The following is an 18,045-nucleotide window of genomic DNA, read 5'->3' as shown; positions in this document are numbered from 1 at the left end:
CTGAAGGACCTCTATCTTCTCTGTGAAGATTCCCTCCAGAAGCCTTTCTCTGATGTGATAGGAAGGCTCCTCTCTCGTTTAAGGTCGACTCCTTTGCCACACACCAAAGACTGAGGCTGTCTCCCAAACGGCACCCTATTCCCTTTGTAGCGCACTACTTTTGACCAGAGCCCAATGTGCACTCGTCAAATCTAGTGCGCTAAGGGAATACGGTTCCATTTGGGACACAGCCTGACTCTCAAGCTTTGTTCCAGCTATCAGCCTCTCAACTACTGTGCCCAATCTCACCTGGATTGTTTTTAATGTTCTTTCCTCCACAATCTATGAGAGAGAGAAAGTATTTATGTGTCGAGTGTTTTTTGAGATGGTGGGTAGGGAGGGGTGTACATACTATAAAACACTTTTAATTAGATCCGTTTTTTAAGCCAAAAGAGGTGGGTGAGATTGTCACCTCCCTTGTTGCTTTTTGAAAGCAGTTGTTTGTGTTGCAATAAAACGTAGTGTAATAATGTAACGACCTCATAAAGAGGCTGCCTCTGTCTGCTGGAGCTGTTTATAGTGCAAGATTTCCCACTGCTCCTCTCTCTCTCTCTCACTCTCTCTCATTGTGGTGCCCCCTCTTTCTCTCTCCCTCCTTCCCTGCATTTTAATATTATCATTATTATCCCCCCCTCACCCCCTCTTCCCAGGGGAGTTGGCAGTTTAATGGTAAGCACCAATTATACTCTCCAAGATTACAGGGCCAAAATGGTGCTCTTATAGCACCCTTAACGTGGTTAACATACACACACGCATGCGCACACACACACTTACTTACAAACACACACACACACAGCTGCACTGCCCATTGAAGGCCAAAGCGTTCTCCAGAGAAACTGGATTGTGTTTTACTTTAGTATATTCAGGCCATGGGTTGACTGTCTGTTGGTGTGAAGCCAAATTCCATTGTTCACTCTGTATTCTGTTTACATTACAAAACAACCTCCAGTTCAAGCCCAGTTTTAAAGCTTGAGGTGGACAGAGAGGTTCTCTACAGTGTGAAAGGAGATCATTGGTTTTAGTTGTTGTGAATCTCAGAAAAGCGGCTCTCATGTCCACCCCCTCGGTGAGAAACCCACTTGTTGTGGCCCTCACAGCTAGAGAGCAAGGCCAACTGATACAGCCAGTGAACCAAGCCTTGCTTTGAGGAACTGCAGTTAGCAAGCATTAAAATGGGTAATATTGTCCCCTTCACAGTGTCATGTTTACACGCTGAATGGTTGGCCAAATGATCACTGCAGCAGATTGCTGTGTTGAGAACATCACAACAACACGCTGCCTGAGGGGAAGGAGATACAGAAGCAATGTACCATCCATCTTTCTATTCCACAGTCTATCCATCTACCCATCCATCCCACTCCTCCGCAGTCTATCCATCCAGTCATCTATTCTTGAATTCCTAAATCCATCCGTACAGTTGCCCATTCTTTTCCCCCTACAATCAACCCATTCCTTGACCATCCGTCCATATATCCATCAATACATCCATCCATGCATTTATAGGAATCCTAGCTCTCTCAAATCTCTCCAGGCCCAATATTATGCTGTTCATATCATTAACAAGATGCTGAAAGAATATAATATTAGGTATCACTTATCCACACACAGGCACACACATTCATCTGTAATTCCCTCTCATCCCTGCACCCCAGTTCCTTTTAAAAATACATAGAATATTTTGAACTTCTCTTATCTCCTTTTATTCTCAAATGAGGCCTTTTCTTTTTGGGTTATCATTGGATTTCATCACCACCACACTTTCAGTGGAGCAGCCTTATTGAGGTGCTACACTGCCCTCCTTTGGTCTGATTGAGAACTACACTTGTTTGTATGCGTAGGTGCAGGCCCATAGTAAGTGGGTCCGTATGTGCAGGGCGATATGTGCAGAGATGTTCACTAATCTTTGAGGTAGAGTCCAAGTCAAGTCTCAAGTCTTTTAGGGCCAAGTCTAAGTCAAGTCTCATGTCCCTTTTGGCAATGGCTTCCTGCCTGCTGTGGGTTAGGTCTATAGACCTTGTCAATTATTTGAAGAGACTCCCTTGTTCATTAGTCCGTACTTGTATTCAAGAAAGCACATCAGGCGCTATTTAAATCAAAATACATTTCCTTTTAAAATGTAGACTGTTTACATTAATACTAATAGTAATTGTACCAGATATGAAAAAAAGCAAACACAACATTTTAAAGTGCATGGTGTTTTGTGGAAGACATTGTCTATATTTTACATCATTCTGTCACACAAACAGAAAATCTGTTGGTGACGGAAGATAAATGACAAGTATGAATGTAAGCCCCTAAAGAAGATCTGGTGTAACCAATTACCTTCAGAAGTCACATAATTAGTTAAATAAAGTCCACCTGTGTGCCATATAAGTGTCAAATGATCTGTCACATGATATCAGTATATATACACACCTGTTCTGAATGGCCCCAGCGTCTGCAACACCACTAAGCAAGGGGCACCACCAAGCAAGCGGCACAATGAAGACCATGGAGCTCTCCAAACAGGTCAGGGACAAAGTTGTGGAGAAGTACAGATCAGGGTTGGGTTATAAAATAATATTTGAAAACTTTGAACATCCCACAGAGCAACATTAAATCCATTATTAAAAAATTGAAAGAATATGGCACCACAACAAACTTGCCAAGAGAGGGACGCCCACCAAAACTCACAGACCAGGCAAAGGATGGCATTAATCAGAGGCAACAAAGAGACCAAAGATAACCCTGAAGGAGCTGCAAAGCTCCACAGCGGAGATTGGAGTATCTGCACCGCTGGTCGAAGCGGCCTTTCAGACGATGGACAAGAGTGCAGACACGGCACCCCTATCTAGAGGAAGCACCGATCCTTGGTCCTGAATCCTATGATGTACTCAATCATGTCACTTGCCACAGTGTTCACTGAGAAAAATTGAAGAAATTGTTTTTTTTCCCCCTTTTTAATAATGCCACCTAGACCAGTCCAATAACCTATTTTTAAAATAAGTCAAAACTGAATAGTTGCTCTTTAAGTTTACTAAGAAAGTTCACTAGGTCAACAGTCAATGTGAAACCATGTCCCCTTAAAAAACAAACAAAAAATAAACAGACATTTCCTACATTATTTTTTGGACAATTTCATGAATTTAAAGTTAGTTGCCAAACACTGTCATAATTATATAATTTACAGCATATTATTTAAATATGACATGATTTCACATACTATGATAAACGATAGCTAACTTGTGCCCGTCCTAACAAGCTTAAGTTAAGATAAACGATAGCTTGACTTTTGCTTGCGTCTTAATGTTCCGATTGATATAGAAATAGCATACACAATGTCCACTTAATCAAATATGACGAAGTGCAAATATGAGTAACCACAATCCTCCTATTGAAATAGGTAGGTCCTCGTCTGCATATTTTTTTCTAGAATGCTTTTCAGCCCTCTGTATTAAACTACTTTCTCTGAGTTACAATGCCACCTGTTCCATCTTATCTGACAGAATGCACAACAAAAACTTATCCCAGTACTGAATTGTTCACGAGTCTCTCATCTAGAGTCCAAGTCAAGTCTCAAGTCAATTGATCACGAGTCTAAGTCAAGTCGCAAGTCATTTTCTTTGCGACTTAAGTGCGACTCGAGTCCAAGTCTCAGACTCGAGTTTCCATCTCTGGATATGTGTGTGTTGATGTATCTGTGTTTGTCTCCAATCCCAAGATGTTGGAGTTCTGTGATTTCTGCACCAGCACTGAAGCACTTTGAAAAAGTAATGGCTGGACTACATTCTGTACATGCATGAGCTTTTTTCCCATACTCCTCTGGGCTTCAAAAGGTCCAATGCATTCATTTCTATCTCAATATTAAATCCTTTCTGGGTAACAATTAAGAACTTTACTGTGACTGTATTTATTTTTTATTTTAATTGAAAACACACACACACACACACACACACACACACACACACACACACACACACACACACACCACACACACACACACACACACACACACATACATATACATATAATATATAAATAATATAAATCTTCCTAGCAAAGGGCAATTTCTCACCAGTAATTTTGCTAGCACTCTCTGGGAGTGGTCTGAGTTGGGAAGGGAAAACTGAAAGTTAGCTGTTATTGGCAGAGGTTTGGAACTCTCTTATTGGTCTATTAACTAATTTACCACATGGTGATGTCACCATGGAAGGCCAAAACAGGTTGAAATGCAGGCAGTCTTTTCAAACAGCTTACACTAAAAGGGCATTATTCCAATTTTCACAGTTTCACAGTATTATTCTAACCTCATAGAGTGGAAATATATATAAAACACAGGAAAATCCCATTTTTGACTGCCCTGGGCCGTTAACTGGGCCCCCTGTGTTTATGTGATGACATTAGCAGCCGGTCATAAGGGAACTTGGCTGTCCTCTCTGTCCCTCTGTTTGATTTTCTTTCTCCCTCCCGGTCCCATAGCTCCCTCTCTCTTTCACCCTCCTCCACTCTCTCCCTCTTAATCTCTCTCTACCTCTACCTTCCTCCCATTCCTTCATGGATACGGTTGGCTCAGGTGACCTTGACGATGGGAAATTGCGCTGAAACCAGAGAACGGAAAAGTCATTTTTTTCCACCCAGAATTCTGCTGACAGTTCATCTGTGAATGGGCTGTGGAGTCTGAAGCAAGGAAAATACAGTGTCACAGTTAAGCAGACAGATCTGGAGAGAGAGGAGGGTAAAAGAGAGAGAGAGGGGGTGAAAGCGAGAGGGGGTGAAAGAGAGCAAGAGCAAGAGAGAGGTCTTTGATGTTGCTGTGCCTCTGAAATGGTCTACCTCCAGGTGCCTTCAGCAGCATCCAAATGGGAATCCAAGACTGGCAATATGACACACTCTCTCTCTCTCTCTCTCTCACACACACACACTAGATGCACATAGACGCATGCATACACCCCTACACATGCATGTATAAAGCCTTGTGTCACTGTAATTGGTGGCACACATGCATCTGTGTGTGTGTGTGTGTGTGTGTGTGTGTGTGTGTGTGTGTGTGTGTGTTTGTTTATGTAAAGTATGTCATTAGAGTGGCCGGTATGAGTGGTAGAATGACAGAGCCATATGTTCCTGACATCCACAGTCTTGTTCTGACTGGGCCACCTGCGGTGTGGAACACAGATATATGAAATAGGCTTATTAGACATAGCACACTTTTTTCAGCTCAAATCTGGGCTTTAGCCCCCACACTGACAGGACTGCTCATTACACACACATGCATACTGGTACAGACAGACTGACAGAGGAGCCAACCAACATTACAGAAAGAGACATTGATGTAAATAAGATGAACATAACAGCCAGCAGTGATGGATTTGCATACGGTGGCTCTCACACGTCACCCCTGCATGGGTCAAACACCCACTCACACACAACCAGGCTGTGGTGTTGTGCTCCAGTGCGCGCGCGCGCGCGCGCGCGCGCCCACACACACACACACACACACACACACACACACACACACACACACACACACACACACACACACACACACACACACACACACACACACACACACACACACACACACACACACACACACACACACACACACACACACACACACACACACACACACACACACACACACACGGCAGGCAGTGACAGTTTTGCATAGCGGCGGCTGGCGGATCAGGCCTTCACGGGTTCACGCTTCCAGAATGTTCTAGTGGGCAGCGGACCTCAAAGATCAACCACAACAGCGCTTGTTTCCCCCGACAACCTTAGAGCCAACTTGACCGACCTCCGACACCAAACGCAAACACACACACACACACACACACACACACACACACACATTATGAACACAGGAACATACTAACACCAAAAAAAGACCACATACACAAACATTTTACTCACTGAGACACAGTCTCTCTCTCTTTCTCCATCTCTTAAAAGCTCCATTAAAGTCTTCAGTCACCCTTTCAAAGGCTTTCGCTTTACATTCTGTCGTCTTGGTGGGTAAGTGTTCCAGGCACCATGCATTTTCTCTCTCTATCTCTGTCGTGTGTGTGTTTGTGTGTGTGTGTGCATGCGTAACAGTTAATTGCTCCAGGGTTTTTCTGCCCCGCAAATTGAATTCAGTGACATCTCTCCATTGCCCCTGCACTCCTCCGAGCCCACTGCACTCACCACCCTTCCAACCCTTGACCTCCGGTTGGCATGGCAACCTGAAGCCTTAATCATTTCTGCCCTTTGGTTAATGAGGAATCCGACACACACACACACACACACACACACACACCTACGTCAGAGAAGTTTGACTCATTGAGCTGCAAATCTACCGGTTAAGCAGCACTCTGATGGAAACAAATGGAGAAAAAAACTTAGCAAAAAAAGAAACGTCCCTTTTTCAGGACCCTGTCTTTCAAAGATAATTCGTAAAAATCCAAATAACTTCACAGACCTTCCTTGTAAAGGGTTTAAACACTGTTTCCCATGATTGTTCAATGAACCATAAACAATTACTGAACATGCACCTGTGGAATGGTTGTTAAGACACTAACAGCTTACAGATGGTAGGCAATTAAGGTCACAGTTATGAAAACTTATGACACTAAAGAGGCCTTTCTACTGACTCTGAAAAACACCAAAAGAAAGATGCCCAGGGTCCCTGTTCATCTGCGTGAACGTGCCTTCGGCATGCTGCAAGGAGGCATGAGGATTGCAGATGTAGCCAGGGCAAAAAATTGCAATGTCCGTACTGTGAGATGCCTAAGACAGTGCTACAGGGAGACAGGACGGACAGCTGATTGTCCTCGCAGTGGCAGACCATGTGTAACAACACCTGCACAGGATCGGTACATCCGAACATCACACCTGTGGGACAGGTATAGGATGGCAACAACAACTGCCCGAGTTACTCCAGGAACGCACAATCCCTCCATCAGTGCTCAGACTGTCCGCAATAGGCTGAGAGAGGCTGGACTGAGGGCTTGTAGGCCTGTTGTAAGGCAGGTCCTCACCAGACATCACCGGCAACAACGTCGCCTATGGGCACAAACCCACCGTCGCTGGACCAGACAGGACTGGCAAAAAGTGCTCTTCACTGATTTGGTCTTTTTGATTTTTTTTCACTGATTTTGTTTTGTCTCACCAGGGGTGATGGTCGGATTCACGTTTATCGTCGAAGGAATGAGAGTTACACCGAGGCCTGTACTCTGGAGCGGGATCGATTTGGAGGTGGAGGGTCCGTCATGGCCTATGGCGGTGTGTCACAGTATCATTGGACTGAGCTTGTTGTCATTGCAGGAAATCTCAACGCTGTGCATTACAGGGAAGACATCCTTCTCCCTCATGTGGTACCCTTCCTGCAGGCTCATCCTGACATGACCCTCCAGCATGACAATGCCACCAGCCATACTGCTCATTCTGTGCGTGATTTCCTGCAAGACAGGAATGTCAGTGTTCTGCCATGGCCAGCTAAGAGACCGGATCTCAATCCCATTGAGTACGTCTGGGACCTGTTGGATAGGAGGGTGAGGGCTAGGGCCATTCCCCCCAGAAATGTCCGGGAACTTGCAGATGCCTTGTTGGAAGAGTGGGGTAACATCTCACAGCAAGAACTGGCAAATCTGGTGCAGTCCATGAGGAGGAGATGCACTGCAGTACTTAATGCAGCTGGTGGCCACACCAGATACTGACTGTTACTTTTGATTTTGACCCCCCCTTTGTTTAGGGACACATTATTCAATTTCTGTTAGTCACATGTCTGTTGAACTTGTTCAGTTTATGTCTCAGTTGTTGAATGTTGTTATGGTCATACAAATATTTACATATGTTAAGTTTGCTGAAAATAAAATGCAGTTGACAGTGAGAGGACGTTTCTTTTTTTGCTGAGTTTACAATGCAACACAGCATGGTTTGGCGGCCAATCATCATCAATAAGAATGCTTAGAGACGGAGACCCATTCCCTGAGGACAAAATCAACGCTACGCATCACTTTAGTAAACACATCTGCTTAAGATCAACTGATAGGTATTCTCTTGCTGTCAATCAGACAGATAACACAGCAAAGATTTTCAAAACCTACAAATGTGTGGCTTTACCGTACAGTCGCAGCATTTTATCCAATGGATGTGCACTTCCTTGCATTGATACAACGTCTGAAATGTGAGATCCGTGTCTCAGTGTGTGTGTTGAATCGGGAGTGCTGCCGCTACAGTGTTTGTGAAAGGCCTGCTGCTCTGTGCTCTTGTGTTGTAATGTAATTAACTGAGCAGTGTGGGCACCCTCTGAAGAGTCACAGTGACCCCTACAGGGACCTAGTGGAATAGCATGGACAGAGCACCAATCACTGCAAAGCAATGGAACCTCCCACATTAATTATTAGTGTTGTTTATATACTATAGCAGGGATCATCAACTACATTCAAACTGCGGCCAATTTTTTACTTGAGTGGATGGTCAGGGGCCGGAACATAATTACAAATCATTTGTAGACAAAAAATTGACTGCAAGAAGGCCATACAGGCATATTTGAGTAAAACATAATAATTTCCAAAATTAAAATCACTTGGAGCTGATTTTACAGTCTTTTATGTACAACAATATGCTCAGAAAACTTGGGGGAAAATCACCCACAGGCAGTGATGGAAAAGAGTACCCAATCGTGATACTTGAGTAAGAGTATAGATATCGTAATAGAAAGTTTCTCAAGTAAAAGTTAGTCACCCAGTAAAATACTACTTGAGTAAAAGTCTATAAGTATTTGGTTCGAAATATACTTAAGTATCAAATGTAAATGTCTGCTAAAATATACTTAAGTATGAAAAGTAAATATAATTTACAATTCCTTATATTAAGCAAAGCAGATTCCATCATTTTCTTGATTTTTTAATTTTCAGATAGCCAGGGGCACACTCCAACACTCAGACATAATGGACAAATTATGCATTTGTGTTTACTGATTCTGCCAGATCAGAGGCAGTAGGGATGACCATGTGTTCTCTTGATAAGTTCTCTTGACAATTGTTCTGTCCTGCTAAGCATTCAAAATGTAATGAGTACTTTTGTGTGTCATGGAAAATGTATGGAAGAAAAAGTACATTCTTTTCTTTAGGAATGTAGTGAAGTAAAAGTAAAAGTTTTCAAAAACATAAATGGTAAAGTAAGAGATACCCCCCAAAACGACTTAAGGAGTACTTTACACCAACGCCTGCAGGCCGCAAGTTGGGGAACCCTGTACTGTAGTATTCACTGTAGTGTTTTTTCGCAAAAACACTACGGTGAATAGGCCTACTACATAAAGTCTGCAAAAACATTACAGTGAATACTATATAGTATTTACTGTAGGGTTTTTACAGACACAAGTGTTTTTGCCGACATTACTGTAGTATTTAACCTACTACAGTGTTTTATTTTAGCAGATCACTGTAGTATTCTATAGTAGGCTATTTAAAGTTTACTATTAGTGATGGGCAGTTCGCGAACTATTGGTTATTTTTGAAAGATACATTTTACTGACTCGAGAGTCATGATTCGTTTTTCCTGAATGACTCGTTATTTGTTGTCGTTCGTTTGACCTGCGTGTCGCAATGAATCCTATAGCAGGGTTATGCGCTCCCCCGGATCAGCGGCTCCCGAGACATCCTCCGACCACCAACTGGAAAATAGATCATGCTGAAGAGAAGAAAAATATATGTTTAGAAAACTGATAATTGATCGCATGGTGCAATAGTTAATGCAATGCATTGATTCTTTAATGTTGATGGACACAGCTTTGTAGAACCCAAACGTACACAGCTTGCCTCAGCTAAACACCAGAGAACGAATCGTTTGCGTGACTGCTGCAGTTCGAGAACGATATTGTGCTCATCTCTCACGCAGCAGTCAAGCAATTGGATTCCGCCAAGATTCGTTCACAATCTAGTCCGGTAGCGCACGCAACTGAAACTCGTTTCAAATGTATCAATAAATAATGTTATTTGTATGCCTAGCAATCACAAACGTACATTGTTTGAATCACACTATCATAAGTCTCAGTCAGAAACGACAGTTCCAATAAGCCTCCTATGATGAACAAGAGGCTTGTAGATTCATGACTCTTTCGAGTTTATCGCTCGCCATCATTCGATAGCGCTGGAGATTACTGTATGAAATGAACGAAATGAGTCGAAAGGTGAGTTCCTTTAACTGAACGAGTTGAACAGATCTGAGTCAGTAAACAGAGCCAAACTTCCCATCACCATTTATATATCATCACTATTACTGTAGTGTTTTTAGTGACATTACTGTAGTATTGTTTATGTTTTATTATCTTTGACATAGAAAATGGAGGCTTTCTTAAATCAGGAAACCTACTGGAGAAATACTAAAAGAGCAAATGTCCCATAACCTGTAGGTAGGTAGAACTGTGGTCCGAACAGATAGGAAAGAGCAGAAGCTCTGAACTATAACCTGTAGAGAACACAATATATGGTCTATCCTTGGCATGTAGGTTTCTCACTCATGGGTGGCACACACTGGTATATGTGGGAGAGGAATGGTTTGTGTATATGCAAGTAAATTACTGTAGTATTACTATAGTTTAAAAAACTATAGTGTTTTTTGCAGACATTACTGTTGTATTTACTACAGGTTTTTTTATAATACTATACTATTTACTATAGTATTCTACAACATTCTATAGTAAGGACTACACATGATCGAGGAATACTACAGTGTGTAGTATAGTATTCTATAGTATACTACAGTTTACTACATAATTATAAAGTAAAGTACTGTAGTATTTTTGTTCCTGTGGACTGGCTAGAATGGTATTAATGACAGACGACTAGCGACAACAATGACACAGACAACACTGTGTTCCCAGTTTGGTTTGATGTCCAAACCTGTACACAGTGTATCTTCCTCCTCCCCAGCCATCATTAAGATCGGAGAGAAGACAAGAGTGATGCTATCAGACCAGGGAATTGGGTTTGGTGGGTGGGGGGTGCTTTTTTAATTGAGTGTGGTGTGCAATAGCGGATTGTGGAGTGTTGTGTGACAGGAGGTTAGCAGTGTTATCTCCGCTGATCTAGGAAGTGATATGGAGCTGTGGAGATATTAAACCTCTTGTGTCTTATCGAGAGAGACGCACACACACACCTAGGTTAACGTGACATCCTGTTGTAGCACCCTACACAACAGGTACGGCTTAACACTCTGTCCAGCGTTGTTTCATTGAAATTAGATCATCTCTCTCCTGGGCAATGTTTTTAGCTTTTGAATTACATCCCCTATCAGAAAGGAAGGAATTGTTCGTTGAGAAGTTAATCTTTCCTTTTCCCCGCTCAGTTTTTGTTATGTGGATTGGTGATTTAACACCGCTGCGTATGGACAGACTGCCCACTGGGCATGGGCGTCAATTCAACGCCTGTTCCACGTTGGTTCAGCGTAATTTCATTGAAATGCCTCGCTCCAACCCCAATTCAGTTCAGTGCAATTCAATTCAATTCAACTTTATTATTCTATTGACGGGCAATCAAACAGAACGGGCATAGCACTGTTTCTGTATTTCCCCATGAAAACACTACAGTTTAATGGAGGTGAGGCAGAGCGTTAATGCCATAAAAGTCCATAAAAGCCTAAAAGTGGTGTCTCCATTTGGGCTTGGGAAGCCAATTGCCGCCGGCGCCGTCTTGGCTCCATCTAGCCAACCTGTTACCGTGGACTCCACTTTGAAACGATTAAGCCTGTGATGCCTTTGTTCAGTTTGGCTTTGATAAGCCTATGAGAACAGGGGCAATTTTGGCTTTGTAAAGCCTATGTGGAGTGGGTCCATGTTGGCTCTGCAGAGCCTTAAAGCAGGGCTCCACGTTTCCCCTGATAAAGTGATCATCATGGTGGCAGTGAACCATCCTTGGGGAGAGGAGAGGTAGTTACAGAATCATAATGGTCCCCTTTTGTCTCAAATTACCTCCTCCACTCTGGGCATCGTCCCCCTTTATCACATGTAATTGAATCACGGTGGAGCCAGAGGGATTCTCCAAAAAACAGTGACAAAAAAAACAGAGCCACAGTAGGAAGAAAAGAGAACAGAGGAATTGTCTTTATATATATAAAACAATCATTACCACTAGTAAATATAAAAAGGGCCAAGTTTTAATCCCTGGGATAGAAAAACTGAAGCATAGTGATATGAGATCTTTTCAGGTACATTACATAAGATCCAGGTTGTGTCGGAAAAACTTTTACCTTTATAGTGCAATACTTTCAACCAGGGCCCATAGGTTAGTTGTGTACTATATAGTTCACTATAATTCATGTGTGTGTCATATATTGAAGCTATGCTGCTGGAATCTGGGGTTGTGAAGAAGACAAAACAGACAACTCTATTCCAAACAGAGCCATAAGATGTTCCCTTGGAGTGAATAAGCTTGCTCCAAGCCTTGATATTCAAGGAAACATGGGAGCATTGTGAAATAAGACAGAGGGGGGAAATGATTTGATTATGGAACCATCTTATCAATATGCCAGAGGGAAGGATAACAACCCCAAAAATATATACTGGGATAAAACATAACTACCTTGGATGAAGGAAGTCAATGACAAGTATGTGGACACCTGCTTGTTGAACATCTCATTCCGAAATCATGGGCATTAATATGGAATGTAACTAAGGGGCCTAGCCCAAACCATGAAAAACAGCTCCAAACCATTATTACTCCTCCGCCAAACTTTACAGTTAGCACTATGCATTGGAGTAGGTAGTGTTCTCCTGGCATCCGCCAAACCCAGATTCGTCTGTCAGACTGCCAGATGGTGAAGCGTGATTCATCACTCCAGAGAACGTGTTTCCACTGCTCCAGAGTCCAATGGCAGCGAGCTTTACACCACTCCAGCCAATGCTTGGCATTGTGTATGGTGATGTTAGGCATGTGTGGCTCCTCACCCATGGAAATTCATTTCATGAAGCTCCGACAAACAGTTGATTCCAGAGGCAGTTTGGAACTCGGTAGTGAGTGTTGCAAACGAAGGCAGACGATTTTTGAGCAACCCGCTTCAGCACTCGGCTGTCCCGTTCCATGAGCTTGTGTGGCCTACCACTTTGCAGCTGAGCCATTGTTGCTCCAAGACATTTCCACTTCGCAATAACAGCATTTACAGTTGACCGGGGCAGCTCTAGCAGGGCAGAAATTTGACTAACTGACTTGATGGAAAGGTGGCATCCTATGACGGTGCAAAGTTGAAAGCCACTGAGCTCTTCAGCACCGGCCATTCTACTGCCAATGTTTCCCTATGGAGATTGCATGGCTGTGTGCTCAATTTTACACACCTGTCAGCAACGGGTGTAGCTGAAATAGCCAAATCCACTCATTTGAAGGAGTGTCCACATACTTTTGGCCATGTAGTGTATTTAAGGAAGCTGATCTTCAACATATATTTAGAAACAAGTTATGATGCAATGTCAACCTGATCAAACACAAGTTAACCATTAGCTACAAAGAAAAATTGCTGATACATGGCTAAAACCAAAACTCAGAACTTACAACCAGATCAAAAATAGCTATGTTCCAGAACCCTATGTCACCTCTCACCTAACAAGAAGTCAAAGGTTCTTGTGTGCCCAGTTGAGAACAAGTATTGAAGTAGGTAGGTTCAATGTCATAGATGAAGAAGAGTGGCTGTGTACAGTCTGCAATTTTACGGGAGATCGAGAATGAACTGCACTTTAAACATTTTATTGTACTTCATATGAGGATGTAAGAGTAACATGTTTGAAAAAATGCAGTGACAGAAACCAGAACTATTCTGGAGTAGTGATGAAGAAAAACTTGAATGGCAATTCAAAAAAGAAGTGTTCCTGGTTGCAGATTTTGTTTCCAAAGCGTGGAAGACAAGACAAGATAAGTTGTATAACTGAAAGGTTTTTGTTTTTTGTATTTCAATTGTATTCATTTCAGCAAGAATGCAAATGTGTATGTACACTGCATAATACATGTACAGTGCGAGTCAAAAGTTTAGACACACCTACTCAAGGGTTTTTCTTTATTTTTACTATTTTCTACATTGTAGAATAATAGTGAATACATCAAACTATGAAATAACACATATGGAATCATGTAGCAACCAGAAAAAAAGTGTAAAACAAATCAAAATACATTTTAGATTCTTCAAAGTAGCCAAACTTTGCCTTGATGACAGCATTGAACACTTTCGCATTCTCTCAACCAGTTTCACCTGGAATGCTTTTCCAACAGTCTTGAAGGAGTTCCCACATATGCTGAGCAATTGTTTGCTGCTTTTCCTTCACTCTGCAGTCCAACTCATCCCAAACCATTTCAATTGGGATGAAGTCGGGTGATTGTGGAGGCCAGGTCATCTGATTCAGCACTCCATCCCTCTCCTTAGTCAAATAGCCCTTACAGAGTCTGGAGGTGTGTTTTGAGTCAGATGGGATGGCGTATCGCTGCAGAATGCTGTGGTAACCATGCTGGTTAAGTGTGTCTTGAATTCTAAATAAATCACTGACAGTGTCACCAGCAAAGCACCCCCACATCATCACACCACCTCCTCCATGCTCCACGTGGCAACCCCACATGCGGAGATCATCCATTCACCTACTCTGCGTCTCACAAAGACACAGTGGTTGGAACCCAAAATCTCAAATTTGGACTCATCAGACAAAAGAACAGATTTCCACTCGTCTAATGTCCATTGCTCCTGTTTCTTGGCCCAAGCAAGTCTCTTCTTATTATTGATGTGGTTTCTTTGCAGCAATTTGACCATGAAGGCCTGATTCACGCAGTCTGAACAGTTGATGTTGAGATGTATCTGTTACTTGAACTCCGTGAAGCATTAACTCTGAGGTGCAGTTAACTCTAATGAACTTATCCTCTGCAGCAGAGGTAACTCTGGGTCTTCCTTTCCTGTAGCGGTCCTCATGAGAGCCAGTTTCATCATAGTGCTTAATGGTTTTTGTGAATGCACTTGAAGAAACTTCTAAAGTTCTTGAAATGTTCCAGATTGACTGACCTTCATGTCTTAACCTGTTGGGGGTAGGGGGCAGTATTGACACGGCTGGATAAAAAACGTACCCGATTTAATCTGGTTACTACTCCTGCCCAGTAACTAGAATATGCATATAATTATTGGCTTTGGATAGAAAACACTCCAAAGTTTCTAAAACTGTTTGAATGGTGTCTGTGAGTATAACAGAACTCAAATGGCAGGTCAAAACCTGAGAGATTCCTTTACAGGAAGTGGCCTGTCTGACCATTTATTGGCTTTCTTTGACATCTCTTTCCAAAACTTAGGATCTCTGCGGTAACGTGACACTTCCCACGGCTCCAATAGGCTCTCAGAGCCCAGGAAAAACCTGAATGTCGTCATTCCAGCCCCAGGCTGAAACACATTATCGCCTTTCTCAAGTGGCCGATCAGGGGACAATGGGCTTAGGCGTGTGCACTGGCCGCCCCCGTCTTTCTGTTTTTTCCTCTGTTTACCGAAAAGGAGATTCCCAGTCGGAATATTATCGCTTTTTTACGAGATAAATTGCATAAAAATGTATTTTAAATAGCGGTTGACATGCTTCGAAGTACGGTAATGGAATATTTAGAATTTTTTTGTCACGAATAGCGCCATGCTCGTAACCCTGATTTACCATTTCGGATAGTGTCTGGAACACAGAAACAAAACGCCGCTATTTGGATATAACGATGGATTATTTGGGACCAAACCAACATTTGTTATTGAAGTAGAAGTCCTGGGAGTGCATAGCCCAGCCCAGAGAGGTTAAGTAATGATGGACTGTCATTTCTCTTTACTTATTTTAGCTGTTCTTGCCATAATATGGACTTGGTCTTTTACCAAATAGGGCCATCTTCTGTATACCACCCCTACCTTGTCACAACACAGCTGATCGGCTCAAACACATTAAGAAGGAAAGAAATTACACAAATTAACAAAGCACACCTGTTATTGAAATGCATTCCAGGTGACTACCTCATGAAGCTTGTTGAGAGAATGCCAAGAATGTGCAAAGCTGTTATCAAGGCAAAGGGTGGCTACTTTGAAGAATCTCAAATATAAAATATATTTTGATTTGTTTAAAGCTTTTTTGGTTACTACATGATTCCATATGTGTTATTTCATAGTTGTGATGTCTTCACTGTTATTCTACAATGTAGAACATATTAAAAATAAAGAAAACCCCAGGAATTAAAACCCCAGTCCAAACTTTTGACTGGTACTGTATGTATGTAGGTATGTGCATATATTAATATGATAATTTGATTTGTATACACCAAATGCATTGTTTTATAAGCCCACGTGGGCTGGGCATCATGAAGATGCCTGACACTATTCTTTTTTTCAGTTGGGATACAGCCTGAATTCAAACCAGGGTGCCTGTGGTGACGCCTCTAGCACTGAGATGCAGTGCCTTAGACCGCTGCGCCACTCAGGAGCCCAAGAAAATAAATACATCTTAGAAATGAAATAAGGCTTAGGTGCCATTTCAGACACAGCATGGATTGATGATCCTCACCTCTCAGATTATGAGACAGTTAAAGCCCTATCCCTCCGCCACCAGGACGCTTACAGAGATTAAATAGGACCTAAGGGATTACACAGTCGGAGGATGTGTTACCGTGACGATGAGGAGGTGGTGTATCATGTCATCGCAGAAAAGGTCATGAGGAAACAGGCTCAACTGGCTAATGGGACGACGCGATCTATGGCTCTGGGTGGATTTATCTTGTCTGGTCTGTCACGTTCAATGCACTATGGCTCCTCTATCTAGTGACTAAGGCTGTTTTTGATCGTCCACTGATGAGGAAAATGGAGGGAGAGGTGGAACTGTTACTGACACAAAAGAGTGAGCAGCAGTGAATGGATGAATGAAGTAGATCACAACGGCTGTCTTTACACAGCCACCCTATCCTTTCTGACTGTCCACACTCAGTCGTGTGACCCATATCAGATTTGCGCATTCATACTGATGTATCCTCTGGAGTAGCACCATAGAGAATGATAGAGGCCTCTAGTGGCCAAAAGGCCATTTTAGCATGGGCAGTGCTATTGAGGGCTTCTTTTTTTAGTTTATTAATTTAATTAAACCATTAAAAAAAAAAATAACAAGTACACATAAAACTTGAAAAAGCCATACTTGCACATGAGTAATATCATTTTAATGTAGTCAACTGGGTGGGACTTGCAACTTCATCGGTTGATCCCTCCTGATGATACTGTTGGAGTCATGTCCAAACAGGTCACCAGGAGGGATCAGCCAATCGTGACTACTTCAAAATGGAGATTGCCTCAATGGCACCGCCCGTGCGCTAATAGACACCATAATTGGTAGTATGTAAGGATACACTCTCTATAGCTGTGTTCGAATACTCATACTAACCATACTATTTGTGACATAAATTGAGTATATAGTATGCTTATTGGTCATAGTATGGATATAGTTAGTATGCCAAAAGTTCCCAGAATGCTCTGAGTTTACAAACGGACAATCTGACAATGCTCTGAATTTACGAACGCCCAGAGTGCACTCTGAGCGCTTCTGGCACTCCAGATTGAATTTAAGAACACACCCTAAGTCATAAAATGTCTAGCTAGTAAGTTATTATGCTAACAAGCTAGCAAGAGGTTGCATAGCAACAGCATCAACTTCCGGTAGACAGACGAAGCGCTAGTATGCTAACCTGAAAGGTTACCGTTCGTTTACAATATACTAAAATGAAATAATAGTATGTAGTATATACTCATTAAGTATGTAGTATACAGTATATTAGTATGGGTATTCAAACACAGTTTATTAGTAGCACACAGATACAATCAATCTCCCAAGTGGCGCTGCGGTTTAAGGCACTGCATCGCAGTGCTAGAGGTGTCACTACAGACCCTGGTTTGACCCCGGCCTGTATCACAACCAGCCGTGATCGGGAGTCCATTAGGGCGGAGCACAATTGGCCCAGCGTTATCCGGGTTAGGGGAAAGTTTGGCCGAGGTAGGCCGTCATTGTAAATAATTTGTTGACTTGCC

The 18,045-nt window shown here is 42.4% G+C and overlaps 1 non-coding gene across 1 annotated transcript; it reads right to left on the bottom strand.

Annotated features, from left to right (window-relative positions):
- Nucleotides 1-10,343: 10,343 nt before the first annotated feature.
- LOC123724162 (U7 small nuclear RNA) lies at nt 10,344-10,398 on the bottom strand. The gene has a single exon (XR_006756842.1). It is a non-coding gene; the product is annotated as a U7 small nuclear RNA (small nuclear RNA).
- Nucleotides 10,399-18,045: the final 7,647 nt, after the last annotated feature.

This window comes from Salmo salar, chromosome 09 (genome assembly GCF_965601325.2).
Source record: "Salmo salar chromosome 09, fSalSal1, whole genome shotgun sequence".
Classification (NCBI taxonomy): domain Eukaryota; kingdom Metazoa; phylum Chordata; class Actinopteri; order Salmoniformes; family Salmonidae; genus Salmo; species Salmo salar.
Note: the sequence above shows the minus strand (reverse complement) of the source record. Positions and strands in the feature narration are given on the sequence as shown.